At 38.0% G+C, this 17,531-nt stretch overlaps 1 long non-coding RNA gene across 2 annotated transcripts; it reads left to right on the forward strand.

Moving 5' to 3' along the window:
• Positions 1-7,050: 7,050 nt before the first annotated feature.
• Positions 7,051-8,629, forward strand: LOC119643690. Of its 2 annotated transcripts, none has more exons than XR_005248378.1 (3): positions 7,051-7,759; positions 7,832-7,947; positions 8,009-8,629. It is a non-coding gene; the product is annotated as an uncharacterized LOC119643690 (long non-coding RNA). The 2 variants fall into 2 exon arrangements; XR_005248379.1 differs by having other exon boundaries at positions 7,051-7,565; positions 7,626-7,759; positions 7,832-8,629.
• Positions 8,630-17,531: the final 8,902 nt, after the last annotated feature.

Below are 17,531 nucleotides of genomic sequence, written 5' to 3' on the forward strand. Positions count from 1 at the left end.
TCCTTCTATGAATATACTCTTTGACAAAGGCGTTTTGGCCAGAATTGCTTGTCAACCAAACGATCAAAGCAAAAGCGTGGAAGAAGAATTTTGAATAATGAAATTTCCCCATGTTGAGCCATTTTACATTTGAAGATGCTTATACAAGATAAATCCACCACAGGAATACCCCGCAGCATATGCTTCTTAATCATTTCAGGTGTTGTTGTGGAAGCAAAGAACGAAACGGCGATCGCTTTGCGGACAATTTTGCTGGAATAACCAATGCCAAGAAGCTTTTCATAAAATCAAAACAGACTTCAATCAATTGTTTCATCATAACCCGGAATTGCTAAGAGTGTTATAAACTGATGCAACAAACAATGCAGTAGAAGGACTTTTTTCTCATCGATACGCTTGACATCTATAGCGTTAAATAAAGCTGAAAAAAATTATAGTGCTCTCGAAAAAGAAGCATTAGCAATTGTCTTTTCTGTTGCAAAATTAAAACAGAGCCAATCGGCAACTCTGTTCAAGCGCTGTGGTCATATTTTTCTTTTTGTGAAAAAAATTTTGCAATTTAATTTCTTTATTGCGTTATACATTTTTAAAAGTTCTCAAACTTATTATAATCTATTGAACTTTCTGTGTGTTTATTGCGAGAAGTTGTCATGAGACTCGTTACTTTCATTGCCGGCTGAGTATTTGTCTTTTTCTGACAAAGAAATAAAAATAAAATAAAAAGAAAAGTCCCGTCGGTTGTCTGCCGTCTGTCTGTCCACTGTAAGTCAGTCGGTCGTCGTCTGGCGTCGGCCCTACATATGCACACCCCCTTTCTCCTTTCAGCTACAGCGGTGGCAGCTGTAGCGCTTAACTACTCATCGGGGAAACAAAACAACAGGAGAATAAATAACTAAAGTAACTTACAATGCAATCCTCTCGCGATGTCGTGGCTGTCTCCTTCGGCGGCTCCTGTCCACGGCAAGGAAGTAGGAAGTTCGTCTTACGTCGTCGGCACAATCACAACACAGCTGGGATGTAGGTGCATGTGGGTGCACGTAGTTCATAATCTACTGGAAAAGTATTCTTCTTCCTCTTAACACATCTTGATTGAGGCAAACACATTGTTCCTTGTTTTTTTTCGACCATTTATTAAACGCACGAATAAAAGATAAAATGTAATAATAGTTCAGGTGCACATCAGTGCTACAATCAAGGCATTTAGGTAGACATTTTTTTGTTTCACAATCATTTGTTTATACATGTCAGATTCGCTTATGGAATTAAGCAGAATTCTAAATTTTTCATAACTTATTGGAGTGTATTTTTTTTCTTTACAATTTATTAGATGCGCTTGGCTATTTCTTTTTATTATAAAACATTGTTCTGCTAAAACTTTCCACAATACTTCATTAATACTTTGCAACCATTTGTTTATGAAGGTCACCTTTAACCAATAACCTTCTACGTTATTGACTTGATAAGAAAACCTTTTGCTTCTTGTTCGACAAAAAAACGTATTCAAAGAACGGTGCAGCCATTCCCTTGACTTGATTCTCTTATGCTTCTTCTAATTGTTCCACCTTTTTTTCCTTTTCTTTAATAAAAAAACGGTTTAGACTTCATTTTTGTGGTTTAGCTTTTGCTAATTTTAACTAAAGACACATTGACGTCATTCACGTCGCTTTTGTCGCTTTACTTTGAGGTTCTAATTAACATTTATCCTTCTTTTGAGGTGTTGATTAAAATTTATTCTTTTTTTTCTGAATTTCGATATTTCCCGAGTTAATTTATTTCAAACTTCAATTGCACAAAATTTTCTTTCGCGTATTTTTCTATTTATTTATTTCAATATTCACAGTCAGCTAATGCTAGTCCTTTTTATTACCCTTGAGGGATAGTCTTCACAATTATTTTTTTATTTATCCGTTTTATATTGAGCTCGAAAGCCCGTCCGAACTTCACCAGATGCCAAACAGTTCTCTTCGCTATCTTGAAATTGAAAAGCAGACAGACTTCTCATTCTTACTCAATTTCCCTCTTCTTCTTCCTGTTGCTCTCTCTATAACGGCTTGCCGCTACTCTCACAAGAGGAAGCATAGATCCCGCAAAATCATACGATTTTGCCTATGCTTGCAAAAGCAAAAGGAAAAAAAAGGAGTACCGCAAAATCATACGATTTTGCCTGTACTTGTAAACAAGGAAATCAGAGAAGAGTAAAATAAACGGTACCACAAAATCGCATGATTTGTCTAACGGCATGCCGTTATTCCGCTCCTTGCGGTTGACACAGACCGACAGACACCCTACCCAAGGTTTGTTCGCGGCCGTTCATCGCGGATATCGTACGTGTTTTCCTTTAAATACATTAAAAAAAAAAATTTAAAAACATCTGACTTTTTATTCAGTAGTTTCCCAAACCTTTTGAAGTGAGTGATTATTTCACAAATAATAAGCAATAGACAACAATAAGGCATAATGGCCCCGGGGCCGCCAGACAAAAACTCGAATAGATTTCATCTATTAAGTGATACATCCCCCCAAAGAAAAAAAAGTAAAAATTCCGATTTTTCGTTGTTGCCAATCACCGATATAACCCCTATTGATAAAAAATATATTGTTATTTCTTCAACCGATGCTCGAATAACAATTTCCCAAATTAGCCCGTTTGCTATAAAAAAAGCTCTAGATAGCATTACAACATACATCGACTCCATCTCGATTCTACGCGATGGGAATTTACTGGTCCTCGCTGGGAACCCGCGCGCAACCGAAAAGCTCATAAAGGCCAAATCTTTAGCTAATCTGTGTGCTATTTCAGCTAAACTACATGAGAAACTTAACTCGGTTCGAGGCGTAATTTATGCCCCTTGCTTAAAGCATGTGCCGGAAGATGAAATTGTTCGCGAAATGGGCATTCAAGGAGTGACTGAAGCATATAAATTAACCAAACTGAATGATGACGCAAAAACACGCTCTCCTACAGGAAGGATTATTTTAACTTTTGATCGCTATCGATTACCGCGAACAGTTGATGTGGCGTGGTATAAATGTAAAGTAGAACTATACATCCCAAATCCTATGAGATGTAAAAATTGCCAACGCCTGGGTCATACGGCAAAAAGATGCACTAAAGCTGCATCTTGTGCTAACTGTGGTCATCCTCCACATACTGAAAGCTGTACCCGTAGTTTCTGCATAAATTGCAATGATCAACACTCAGCGTTAGACAAACAATGCCCACGTTTTATACAAATGCGTGAAATTCTAAAAATCAAAACAGAAAATTACTGTAGCGTGGGTGAAGCGCGACGCAAATACCGCGAAAGAAATCCATCTGTAGCCCAAGGAATTGGAAAAAGTAATACCTACGCTGCTGTTGCCTCGCAAATCGTGCATAGTAAGCCTTTAACTCAAACTCTTTCCAATAAAAAACATGTTCCACCATTAACCAAAAATTATATTGCGAAACCTGTTACATCACTTGCCAAAGATAATATTGAAAAAACCAAAGCAACTGCAAATATTGAAAAAATCAAAACAACAACACATATGCTAAAATCTAATATACCAAATTCTCCAGAATCTCCAGCTCTCAACTTTACTCAACAAATCACAAGTGGTAATGAATCCATTCTTTCATCCATTAATCAACCTTCAAAAACCAAAGCAAGTGCAAGAACTCTACAATTTATTCTGTGTACTTTCCCCCCCATTAATTATATGTGGCGATTTCAACAGCTGGAATACCATCTGGGGCTCAACAGTGAACAACACTCGCGGTACTGTTTTAGAAAAGGCCTTTTATCAAAGCAACCTTTGCGTTTTAAATGATGGAAAACCAACGCACTTCTCAACTCATTATACTTTTTCACATATTGATTTAACATGTTGCTCTCCATCACTTCTTCCTTTGGTGTCCTGGTCTATTTCTGATGATCTACATAATAGTGATCACTTTCCAATCATAATCGATCTTAACCTTTCAACGTCCTCTGCTACTCCAGCAAAACAGGCCAAATTCCTCCTAGATAAAGCGGATTGGATCAATTACTCCAAACAGGTGGAGTCATTTTTGAATTCAAAGCCATTTAACGGAAACTGCAACCATGATGCTGCTATTATGTCTAAAGCGATTCGCACGGCTGCTCATCTTTCTATTCCTCAATCCAACACCTCTTTTAAACGAGCTAGGGTTCCTTGGTGGAACAACACGCTTTCGTTTTTGAGGAAAAATAAAATGGATCTATGGCACCGCTTTAAGAGATGTCCTGATCAGAATCACTTGTTATTATACAAAAAGGCCAATGCTCTATTCAGGAAGGAATTACGGAAATCAAAGGCACTTAGTTTCGAACTTTTCTCGAGACGAATTCACAGAAATACATCAATGATAGTTGTCTGGAACAAAATCAACAGACTTAATGGGACTTCAAACCTGAACGAAATTTCTGCCATCTGCACTCCCAATGGAACTTTAACTGACGCAGATGAGATTTCTAATTACTTTGGAAAAGTGTGGTGCGAATACTCCTCTGACAGCAACTTCTCCAGTGCTTTCATTGAAAATAAAAGGACTCCAATATCTCCTCCAAATAATATCGATAGATGTGCCATGTTCCTGGAGAATTGCGTATCTACCTCAGAACTTGGAAGTTGTCTCTCCAATTTGAAGGGGAAGACACCTGGTCTAGACCGCATCTCATACCAAATGATCAGTGCTATGTCTAAGTCTAGTAAAAAGAAATTACTGGACCTATATAATACGGTATTTATGACTGGCCGTATACCCTACATATGGAAACTGGCAACAGTTGTTCCAATTCCAAAGTCAAAAAATGTCTCCATCGCATCAGATTATCGCCCAATTTCTCTTTTACCTTGCCTCTCTAAGGTATTAGAGAAGATTATGGCATCTAGATTATCTTGGTTTCTTGAGTCCAAGAACCTGATAACAAAGCAACAAGTTGGTTTCAAGCGGGGTAGAGGGTGCATCGACGCTCTGTTACATATTGATTATTTCACAAGCAAAGCAATTTCCGAACGAAATCAAGTAACAATTCTCTCAATTGATTTCGAAAAAGCATTTGACAGAGTTGGTCTTCATGTTATCTTAAGACTCTTGAAATCATGGAATGTTGGACCCAAATTCTTCAACTACATCACATCATTCATGTCGCATCGGCGGTTCAAAGTTAGAATCAACAATCATCTTTCTGATTCCTTTCCGTTAATGAATGGCATTCCGCAAGGATCTCCTCTCTCTGTCACGCTTTTCCAGATAGCTTTCAACGAAATTAGCAAAATTCTTTATCGTGTACCAAGAGTGGAACATTGTCTCTACGCGGACGATGTATACATTTTTACAAAAGAAAAAGACAACACGAAAGCAATCAACATCCTCGAATCTATAGCATGTGAGATCTCCACGTGGGCAAACTCGTCAGGAGCTAAAATTTCTTTACAAAAATCAAAAACAATGCACATATGTCGAAAACAAATGTGCGATGCAGGAAACCTACTGATGCATATTAACGACCTACCAGTACTAAATGTGCAGACGCTCCATGTTCTCGGGCTCACGTTTTCCAACAATTATCGTTGGAAAGCACACTGTCTTCGGTTAAAAAACTCCCTTTTAACAAGGGTAAATTTCATACAGTACGTTGCTTGGAGAAGCCATGCGCATATTAACACTATTGCTTATCTTACAAAAATGCTTGTGTTAAGCAAGATTGACTATGCTTTGATAATTTATGGCAATAGCTGCAAATCTAATATCAACATCCTTAAACCGGTCTATCACCAAGCCGTCAGAGCAAGTTGTTATGCTTTTCGGACGACGCCCATAAATAATATTATAATTGAAACTGGTCTCCCAACTTTAGAAAATAGGCTGTATGAGCTAAAAGCTAAAATAGTCCCTAAGCTTCTTAATTCAAACAAATCCATTCTCGGTGATGACGTAAGAAAGATTATTATTTCGAAGAAAATTCCAAAGTCACCATCTGCAATTGACCATTGTTCGTGCATCGCAAACGAATTGAACATTCCCTAAAAAATTTCCCGCTCTTTTGGTGTTAAACCTCCCTGGATTTTGAAAGACTGCTCCTTTGACATCTCACTGTCTATGCACAAGAAAGAAGATACTCCAAATTACGTCTTCAGGAATCTAATAGCTGAAAAAACCCAAGTATTGGACAGTACTGGTTGGAATCTTTTGTACACAGACGGCTCAAAATCTCCTGGTCTGCCTCCTGCTTGTGCGGTGGTAGATGCTACAGGACGGGTTCTTCTCAACCACATATTTCACGAAAGTATTTCAACTTTCACAACGGAAGCCAGAGCTATCCTTCACGCTGCCAACCTTGCCCATAAAAACAAACTCAAAACCGTTATTGTTACCGACAGTTTGTCTGTATTACAAGCTGTTCGGAATCCTTCGACTTCGAGATGGAGCACCATCAACAAATTAAGGAATATAATTACTACACCCGACGGAAAAATTAAAATGTTATGGGTACCAAGTCACATCGGTTTACTGAGAAATGAGCAGGCTGATCGAGCGGCAAAGTATGCTGCTTCTGCTCCTCTAATTATGGATGATGTCATGGAAAAGTTGGATCTTCAAAGATACATTGGAAGAAAAGTTAAAGAGAAAATTACAGAAGGAAATTTACAATACTATCATCAACACTACTCTTTTATTAACCCTCAATTAACTCCACCTTTATATCCAACAAACGTTGAGAAAACCAAGATCCAAACATTCTCGAGAATTCGCCTTGGTCATACAATTGCAACTCACCAATGGATCCTGAAGAAGTCTTCTTCCCCAATCTGCTGTTGTGGACAAACTCTTACTATAAAGCACATTCTCTGCGATTGCCTCAACTTTTCCTCGGCTAGAAGTATTGCATTTGGAACGATTAACCCTTTGAACATTCTACAATCAGCTTCAGAACAGAATATCAATTCAATATATTACTTTTTTAATACTACTAAGTTCACTATCTAATATCCATTTATTTAAATTAGAGCCGATAGCCTGTGTTGCTAGTGCTCAATGTCTTTTTTTTAGTCTAAGAATTCACTTCGTTAGTCTAAAATTAAAATAATAATAATAATAATAAAACAGAGCGCTGATTATGTATGATATTAACTAGGTTTCATTTCTGAGTTTCGATCTTTAGACCTGTATGCATCCACAACAGGAGCGAAAAACGCTTACTTAAAATTGTCAAAACTGCGTAAGCTTGCTTACACTTTGCGTCAGTATTGACTGTTTAGAGTTGAATTTATAAGAAAAAACAGCTGTAAATTGAAAATAAGATAAATTCCGAACAAAATCATTTACTTATCAGCAGCTCTCCCAAACCCAAACTTTTAAATTTGTGAAAGGTAAATAAATAATACTCCAATTGTCTAATTAACACTCTTACTATGCCAAGTGTTGAAGGATTGTGTACCCATACAACGCCTTATTGATAAAGCGCAAATTGACCAAAAAATAATAAAAACTCTTCACTCCATTAGTCTTATCACCAACTGGGCTAATTCATTTTACTAAACGAAACAAACAAAAGGTAAGTGATATAGTGTTGTTATTTAATATCAAGTAATCTTAAGATATATATATACATCAGGTGGAATAGGAACCATTCCTTACATCATGTCATTTAGCACTAGCGGAACATCGAGATTGGCGGAAAAGGAATCTTGTAATACGTATAAGGGCTCTGCGGGGCTCTTCAAACCCTTTTACCTTACGCGAAAGTAAGTAAGTAACTAATTTTATATATTTGTCAACAAAGTAAATTAAAATATGCATACCATTACAAATACATTTCAGCAAAAATTTGGCGCGCCAAAAAGGCGTTTGAGTACGTTTTAAGAAAAATTGACGGAAATGAGTCCGTAAGAAGAGCCACCGTTGATCTCTTTAGGCCTTACTTAGGAGTTGTTGGGGTAAGGTTTGCGACAACGACATAACAATTACAGAAATAAACATTAGATTTTCTGGATCAAGTTACAACACGCATGTGTGGAGGCATTCCAATGACCTTACTTGGAAAACCATTGGACTAGAAATCAAAGTAATGTTTAGACCCTTGGTAAGCAATAATAATCATGTGGGGCAATATGTATATGTACCATTTAAATGCTTTTAAGTGGTAGAGGACACCCTTTAGAGCCGTGATTAACGATGCCGCACAGTACTCCAGCCCATCACATCAAACAGAAACACAACGAAATGCAGTGCAAGGCGGGGGATATTGTTGAGACGTGTATAAAGGTTAGGATTAAATTCATTTTTCAAAGACAATTAAGCTTTTATATACTTTAAGACCGATAGCGTATTTTAATAGAAAAGCAGAAAAGCAGATACGATCTAAGGACGACGGGTAGATTTGCAAATGTTTGCGAAGCGCTTCACAACATTTTCGTACAGTATAAAGTGCAAATTCCAGAAATTCGGGATTTAACTTGTACAGCTCCCGCGTCTTACTTTGACGATTCTGTAGACGTTTCACTCCACAATCTCTCCATTGAAAAGAACAAATGAGGATATAAGAAGCGGAATATCTTTTGCACTTCCAAAATTGAATTGTAATTAAATAAAATATATAAAGAATAAATCTGCTTTAAAATGTTTTTTAAAAATTAAAAAGTTAAAAAAAAAGTAGGATTGATTTGGAATTCATTTTAAGCAATATTGCATTGTTTAGAGGAAGGTTCATGCATTAATATAATATATATTATATAAATAAATTATATAAATTAAAAATAGAGTGATATACATACGAAGTTCAAGTCCCCAATTCAAAGTTTTCGTAAGCAATGCAAATATGAAATTATATAAAATTATTTCTCTTTTTTCTTTTTTTTTTGGGTTGTTCAGTGGAGATGGACTAAGCCAATTGTGGCTTATATGTCCAGATAATAAACAGTCGGAATTATTGGTAAGAATTATATATAAAACATAACAAAAAAAAAACGGCCATAATAGCTAATGCCGGCATGTTTAGAGTAATTGTGTGTGTATTTAATTGTCGATTTTTAAGTTGTTCAAAGTCATGTGAAATGAAAAGTGTTGCAAACTATGGCTGAAAACAAGGAAAGTTATAGCAATAGAAAATGATTGAAGGCAAAAAATAATTTCAAGTGATAAATTCGCTTCTAATAAAACAAGTTAGTTACCCCAGATAAGGTACAGTTTTTGCTACAAAGATATCGAGGAGACCATCATATAACTTGAAAAAGCTAAAAGAACGTCTAATACCACCAAGCTTGTTACATCTAAAAATTAGATGTTCAACAGACTCGCGAACATTGCGAACTTCACAACTATCACAGGGTATAGCACGAATCATTTTTAAATATACTTTATCATAAGACCATTCATGAATGTGTAAAGAATTTTGATTTCCCAGGAATTAAAGAAAGTCTCTGAGAATGGTCAGGTTTCCACTGTATTTGATTCCGAATTACCCCGAAACTTTCGGTGAAGGCTCTCGGAATATATACTTTTAATTTTTTTTTTTGTTTTTTTAAATCATTGTCTTTGACGAAGCTGTCAGTATTACCAGCAGAGTTGAAAACAATTTAGTTCTGCCCCTGCTAACTACTTTTAATTCTAGTAAGCCGTCGATGTTGAAGGTTTTTAGATAATCAAAAAAAAAAGGTCCGAGCTGATATTCACACGTTTTCCCTCGGCATTTTGACAAGTTTAAACAAAAACTACAAAACTTCCTTGTGAAAGATAGTCATACAAATTGATATCGTGCTTTACAATCTCTTTGGCACCTAATTGAGAAAGCTTATTAAATACCTATTTTCTGAGCATTGTCAAACCTTCGGCTATAGCTCCTCCTTTGGGAGATAGACTAACATCATCTCCACCCATCGTCGATCTCTTATTACGCTCATTCGTACAGAAATCCTCGATATCGTCTCTATCCGTGACAATTAATTCAGACCCTATATCCGTACAGGCTGATGTTATTGTAATGCTTATCCCGGGGAACACTTACCAATCCGGACGAAAAACGAAAAAATTATATATACATTTTTTATTTTTTTAAATTTTCAAAAACTTCGTTTCTTTTTTAACCGTTTATTTTTTTTTTAACTTCCTTTTTTAAATTCTTTTATTTTCTGCTAATACCGGCAAAACACTAGAAAAAGAAAAAACAAATGCAACTGACGTTTGCCGAGAATCAAATGACGTGTCATTTCTATTGTTGATGTCAAAGGTATGAATGAAATTACTTCACTTCATTTCATTTTATTAAAAAGTTATCCGCCTGAGTAGCCGAAGGGGAGGAATCTCGACTAGCAAGTCAGTGGTCGTGGGTTCGAATCTCAAGTGCGGTAGAGTTTTTAATAAAAAGCCGATAGCCTTAGATGCTAGTGCTTTTAAGAGTTTAGTCTTAGAATTTATTTCTCTGGCGAAATTAATAATAATAATAATAATAATATTAAAAAGTTTACATCATTTCGTTTTTATTTACGTTTGAATGATGTTGTTATTGGTTGTATCATTGTAAACAAACAAACATTAAAATTTTCCCTTTATTTTTCCATTGTGTTTTCGAAATAAATTAGAATACGGAAGCCGGATATAATTCTCAAACAAATGGCCTTCAATGTACGCCTGCCAAATAAAAGGTAGTTAACTAAAACATACATAATTAGTGCCCATTATTTAATATATAATTATTATTTTTATTGAGAACTAATCATGAGCCATTAATCTACATATTTAATAAAAAGAAACAGTAAGCCGTAATGGCTCCAGTATGCTTACAGAGGTGAGCATTAATATTACCCGTTTTTAACTATGCTGTTGAGCATGCCACAAATCAATTTTATTGATGATTATCAAAAGAGAACATGTGTTAAGCTAACTGAAACTGAAAATCGATTTTATCTAAATTTCAAAGGCATTAAACGTGAAACACGTAGAAATTCAATTTTCTCTAAATTGAATAAAGCAATTCTTTAGGAAACAGTGAATCAACAATAAGATAACGAATTTAAATATTTTTGAAACAGGCAAATGGAACTATCGGTAGAATATGATTGCGTTACGTGAGAATATGGAACTGTCTTTCCAAAGAAATTTCGAAAGCAGTTGCTAAATTGATTGTATAGATGATATCTCGGTATTGTAAAGACGAAAGCTTTACCAAGATTATATATATGGTGGCCAAATATGGATAAAGAAATAGAATCAATGATAGAACCATATAAAACTTTCAAAGAGCTAAGACACAGTTCGGAGAAGAGTTCCCTTGAGAAATATACAAAGCGAGTTATAACAGACGACTGCTATGCCTGCTCTGACTACAACAATGAATACTTCCACTATTACGGCAATAACGTAAATATAATATACATCGATTTTCGAGGTGTCTTTGGCCGACTGGTTCATTTGGTATTCTAAAGTTCAAATATACACTTTGTTCGCGTAGTAGTTGCGCAGTTATACTGGAAAATGTTATATAACACTAACAGCGCACTACCTCTTTTTGCCGTATGCTCTGAAGAATACTAGCTTATCTTCTATTATAGTTTCCATAAAGGAAGAAGAGCAAGCTCCCTATTCGAACAACTTAATTTTGAACTCAGGCAGAGGGCGCATTTAGTACCTCAGTCACGCCGAAAAAGCTATTTTCAAGTGTCTCTATTGTTAACGAACAACTAAATTTTGAGACTGAAGCAGAGAAGAAACAAACGGATAATACAACAGTTCAATTTTACCGACGGGAGCTACCGTGCAGTTTATTTGTCTTATATAAAAATGGCCATGTCCTTACCCTAGAATCTACTCACAAGCACTTTTTTATTCAACTTGAGTTTTAAATTACTTAGATTATTGAACATAAACTGCACGTACAGATTTCCCTTGACGTACATCTGATTGTGTGATAAATAGGAATAATTTTAGTTAGTATTTTATTCGTTTGTTTTAGTTTGACTCGTGATTTTTACAGATAACTTTAATTATTATTTGATTTTTTCATATATTTTTCTACTTTGGATTGTATAGTATGATTATGATATTTTATTTTCCTCTTCCCTCTTATTGGCAATTATTTTATTTTCATCAGATTTTTCTTCTTTAAATCTGCTATAGAACAGAACAGTTAACGTTAATCATCATCATATTTTTGAGAAGCATATAGGTCACATATACTGCAAAATCGCGAGAATTTTGTGCAGAATGTCTTATTCTAATTTTATTTTTCTTTTTTATCTCTTTACGTAACTGCGGATTCAAATTTTAATTTTTTGTATATTATATTAATTAATTTATAGTTTGTTTTATAAATGTCCACGAATTTGCAGTTGTAATATATGTTTATTGGCGTAAGGAAAGGCTTTATACAAGTCGTAATCCATAAACAACTAAACAAACAATAGCAAAAACAACAGCCTGCACTAATCAAAACACGTGATTTCTATAAAACAAAAATCTCTTCAATTGGTCAAAAGTGCTGAGCAAATTAAACATGCCGTTTAATCAGACAAATTCATTGCCAGTGTCGAAATTAATCAAAATGCGCAAAAGTGTCTCCATCGGTTTAAATCTTATCAAGAACAAGTACGTTGCCACATAAAGGCATATAACGTATATCCTTGTTTTAATAAATTCAATCAAATTTTTCCTGAAAAATCGATCTCGGGCTGTTTACAATCTCTGTCCAATCGGAGCAACAAAGAAAAGAAACTTTCTTTTTGTTTAGCAACACATGTTGTTTTGAACCCTTTATTTATCTCTTCAATGTTGTATATTTATTTATCTAATTAATTAAATTCCGAACAAGTCATTATCCGAATGTAAGCTACAAAATAACTTAATTGTTACTAGGAGAAAAAAATAAAGATCAACTTATACGCCAGAATTCAGCTAAGCGCTAAATTGAGATACATGGATATATGCTCATGGATGAAAATGTGCCTAAATTTTCCACTTCTCGGTCGCGCGCTCTAAAGATGCTCAAAGCTAGAACCGGTCCTGTGGCTGCGCCCGCTGCCTCCGCCCCTGTAGTGGGCGCGGCAGCTTCCGCGGCTATGCTACTGCAGAATCGGTAAACAAGGTGAAAGCGATTACTGATCGCCTTCAGAAATGCATCCTGTCTCCAAAGAATGCTTCACTGGAGGCTGCTAGTGAGCTTTTGGCTTTCGGTAGCGAGTACGAGGCGATCTTCTTCGTCTTGGTGGCGGAAAATGCTCGCCTTAGAGGCCGAATTGAAGAGGATTGCTTGGGTGGGGCACCCCTAACAACATCGGTTCCTCCCCGCGTTATTGAGGCTACACGGACTGTTGTACCGCCAAAGCTAGTGGAAACCTGGTCTGTGATTGTCCGTAGTAAGAATATTGCGGACGCATCTATGGAGGTGGTCAAAAGTGTGGTGGAACAGGTTGGATCGACCTTGGGCGTTAGGGCTCACGGTATTAAGCCAATCCGTGGGGGTGGAGCTGTAGTTCATACGCCATCCATTGCGGAGAGGGAGGATATTGTGGCCTACGCAAACTTTGGGGATGTGGGGCTTGTTGTTTCTATTGTAAACAAATTAGGACCGAGAGTTTTACTTCAGTGCATCCATCAGAGGTTGAGTCCGTCCGATTATATGGATAAACTGTATGAGATGAACATTAAAGGTTTATTATCTAGTCGGAAGGATTTTGACGAGGGGGTCCGCCTTGTGTCGAAACCATGAACAAATGCTGACAGCAAGACAAATATTATTTGAGAAGGCTGCAGCACTGCTATGAATTGCCTTTTTCGCGCTGGTAGGGTATACGCTGAGTGGATGTCGTTGCCGGTACGCTCCTACAACGAAGTGATAATGTCCTACCGCTGCCTCAGCTTTGACTATATGGTTAAAGATTGGACGGTGAGCAGTCGACACTGTGGTGAAAGTGGCCACAGATACAGTATGTGTACGAACTCCGCATACTGTAAAAATTGTAAATTTAGGGGGCTTCCAACGGGTCATCTTATGATGTCCTCCGCCTGTCCTGAATACAATTGGATGGTTGCGCGGGTGCCAGCTCGCCATTAAAATGGCCTTGCTCATACTCCAGTATAACTGGAATGGCAGTGATAAGGTGCTGTGTGAGTTCGGCCAATGTATGCGTGAGATAGGCCGTGGGGTGGCATTGGTACAGGAGCTGCGCGTATCTCGTGGTAGGCTGAGGGCCTTAGCAGAAGATATGCGTGTGTTCCTTGATCACAATGCTGCGAATGATGTGAATGTGAAAGCCACACTTGCCCTGGCAAGTAGTCATGATGTCTGTGTGTCCGTTGAAGGCCCGTACGGAAGGTTGTTTTGTGCAAGCCTTTATTGCAAGTTCAATCAAGACCTGGATGACTATATTAGGTACATGGATTCGGCGTTGCTGCTTGTCGACGACAGCCCATTGATCCTGCGGCTGAATGCTAACGCTTGCTCACCCTTTTGGCTTAGCAAGATGCCAGAACGAGTTTCTGGCTTAAGCAGTCAAAAGAGAGGTGAACTGTGGTCTGATTGGTGTATAACCAGAAGTGTCCAGGTGTTAAATGAGCCGGGTGAATGGTTGGGGCTAGTGACATTGATATCCCTATTACCAATAGGGCAGCAATGGGATTGTTCGACTTTTCATGGGAGTTTAAAGATAGGTGGGGTGTTAGCGATCACCATGTTATTAAAGTGGTGATGAGCTACACCCCGACCACGTCTACTGAAGTTGACGGCAAACGTTGACGTGCTTCCGGGATAACCTGGAACACCTACGGGGTCCTTAGTGGGGAGGCGATCACTGCGGTGCCGCTTGGGGACTTTCAGAGAAAACCCTTTGACGAGCAGGTAGATTACGTAACTGCATCGGTTTGGAGTGTCAATAAATATCATCTCGACAGATGACGCAAGGTAAATCAAGGAGGGGTAAGGTAGCGGACACGTCGTCTGTCCGAAAAACGAAAGCCTATCCGTCGCCTTAGAAGGCAGTTCCAGCTGGCGAGAAGGTCTAATGCCGTAAATGCTGTTCAGTTGAGAGTCGAATTGGGGCAATGCCTCAATGACTACAAATGCATGCTTATTGAGACTAAAAAGGGCGATTGGAGAAATTTTGTCTCCCGAAACCGCGATGATCCTCAGAAGTCAAGTGCACCGTGTTATCCGGAACAGAAAATGCTTTGAGATAAGCGGTATTCGCACTTCAAATGGAGTACTATCCACTTGGAGGGAATGAGGTGAATCCTAGTATTGGGTTTGCGCCTCTTACTCCTCCCTTGGAAAAGTATAAAGTGGAGTATGCAATTTCCAAATTGGGATCAAAAAGATCGCCAGACATTGACGGAATTACCGCGGAAATGGCAAACGCCATCTGGAAACTTATTCCAGATTACCTTTATACGACTTATTGTCTGTGTTTGCCTGAAGGTTCTTTTCCAGTGCAGTGGAAAATGGCAAATAATGTGGTTCATCTGTAGTCACCTGATAGGGTGGGGCGTGATCCTTTGTCTTATCGAGGTATCAGTCTCCTAGTGCTTGAAGAAGTACTGGAGAGGATATTAATAGAGAGGCTTCAGATGATTCCTACTCTTAGTCTGTTTGATAGTCAGTTTGGCTTCCGCAAAGGTCTCCATATGGAAGATGCTTGGCTGCATGTGCAGGCATGCGTCAGAGATTGTAATGAGAAATATGTCTTAGGCATATTTATTGACTTTAATCGGTACGGTACAGTTACTTTTAACTTTATTCGTGATTTTTTCCTTGTAGAAAATAACCCGGATTTTAGCTTTAGCCTACATCTCGGGTTTCTGCTTACGGGCTACGTATCTCAGAATGAATTTTTGTATAAAAGAGGCCTTTCTGAAACTAGGGCTGCCTATGTGGCAGTCTGTCCGAAGGCTATGAACACGTGTTGTTGGTGTGCCCTGAGTGTTCTGCTTTCAGAGACTTAGGGACAATGGGAGTCAAGATAGTTCACGGTCGCGTTGATTGCGCTGACTTATTCGACGAGGTTTGGGTAACTCTGTTTAAGCTCTGCTTTGACGGTGTTAAATGCGAGACGTGCCAATCACGTCGGGGTCACCAAAATGTTAAGTGCGAGACGTGCCGATCACGTCGGGTTCACCAAAATGTTATGTTCAATGTTACGTTGAGGTAGTGAGACGCAAACGCAATACTTGAGTATCACGCCGGGTTCACCAGAATGTTGAGATTATGGTTGTCTTGACTGTGTTTGTAATGCCTACTTGGTTGGCATGATTCGCCAAGACGTTGCGTCAAGTCGTACCAACTTATTGAGATGTTACTTCCAGCACTTGGAACTGGAAGAAACGCTAGGATAAAAAAAAAGCGATCGATGTGCTTCACAAAGACAGTTTTATTGATAGAAAATGTGACTTATAAATTACAATTCTTATAAACTAATTCAGGATTATTTGCTATAAATAAATGTATGAATTGATGCACTTGCATTTTTGCATGTGTTTATTCCAGAAATAATAAGCAGACCAACACAGAACCATACGAATGCAAGTGCATGAACAAGTCAATGAATGCACATTCAACCAAACTTGAATGTTCAAGGCACAAGTAAAATATTAAGTGAAAGTATATATTCAAATTAAACAGATATACACAAAACAAAGTATGAGTAAAATAAAATATGGATATTTAACCTAAACAGGCGGGTTTATCCGTAGTTTATTTGACTTCACTGATTGACTGGGGGATGAGCCGCCTGGGGCTCTATAAGTCTTACTGAAGACTAATCCTCTATCTGGTATAGCATTGTGGTGAAACCCGTTTCGCTCTTTCCTTGCGTTGTTATGGTTGTTTGAACTCGGTTTGAGCTTTGCTCACTCATCGCCGTAGCGTATCGTTTTCCTTATTAAACTAAAGAGATTCGGATAGGCTTCCTCCACCCAGTGAGAACGCAACGCCCATGCGTATTGTATTGACTGGTTCCCTTTTATTGCAGCTTCCTCTGCAGATTCTATCTAATACCGAGTTTTAGGTCGTGTTCAGGTCGATGCTAAGTCTAACCGGAGGCTTTCATATTCTTCTTTCGTTACTTATTATTCTTCTTTATATCCGCTACCATGAGTGTCAGGAGCTCCCGAAGCAACCTTCTAGCTTTGGCCTCTCAGCGGAAACGGCCCATTGCGGGCGTCTTGTAGCGGTTATGGTTGGCCCACATCGCGGAAGGAGCCTAGGCTTGGTGTGGAGTTGCATAGCAGCTGAGTATCCGACCCAAAGAAAGACAGAGGCTTTAGATAGTGCCCCGCCCTCACCAGGGTGGGAGATACGCCCATATATGTATTTCCATTGGAACTCGAGGTTTTCCTCGGCGCGTTGAGTGTACGTTCACACACTCCGTGTGCCATCGGGCACCGTAGGGTTAAGCCTTCACGGCAGGCATCAACGTTAGGCATCTAGAGTCCCATCTACTCTCCAATTTTCGTCATTTAATACGTATATCGAAAATATTTTGAAGAAAAAATTTATCTACTATGTCGTCACGCCTACCACAATTAATTTAGAATTAAC

This window comes from Glossina fuscipes, unplaced genomic scaffold, assembly GCF_014805625.2.
Source record: "Glossina fuscipes isolate IAEA_lab_2018 unplaced genomic scaffold, Yale_Gfus_2 61535, whole genome shotgun sequence".
NCBI lineage: Eukaryota > Metazoa > Arthropoda > Insecta > Diptera > Glossinidae > Glossina > Glossina fuscipes.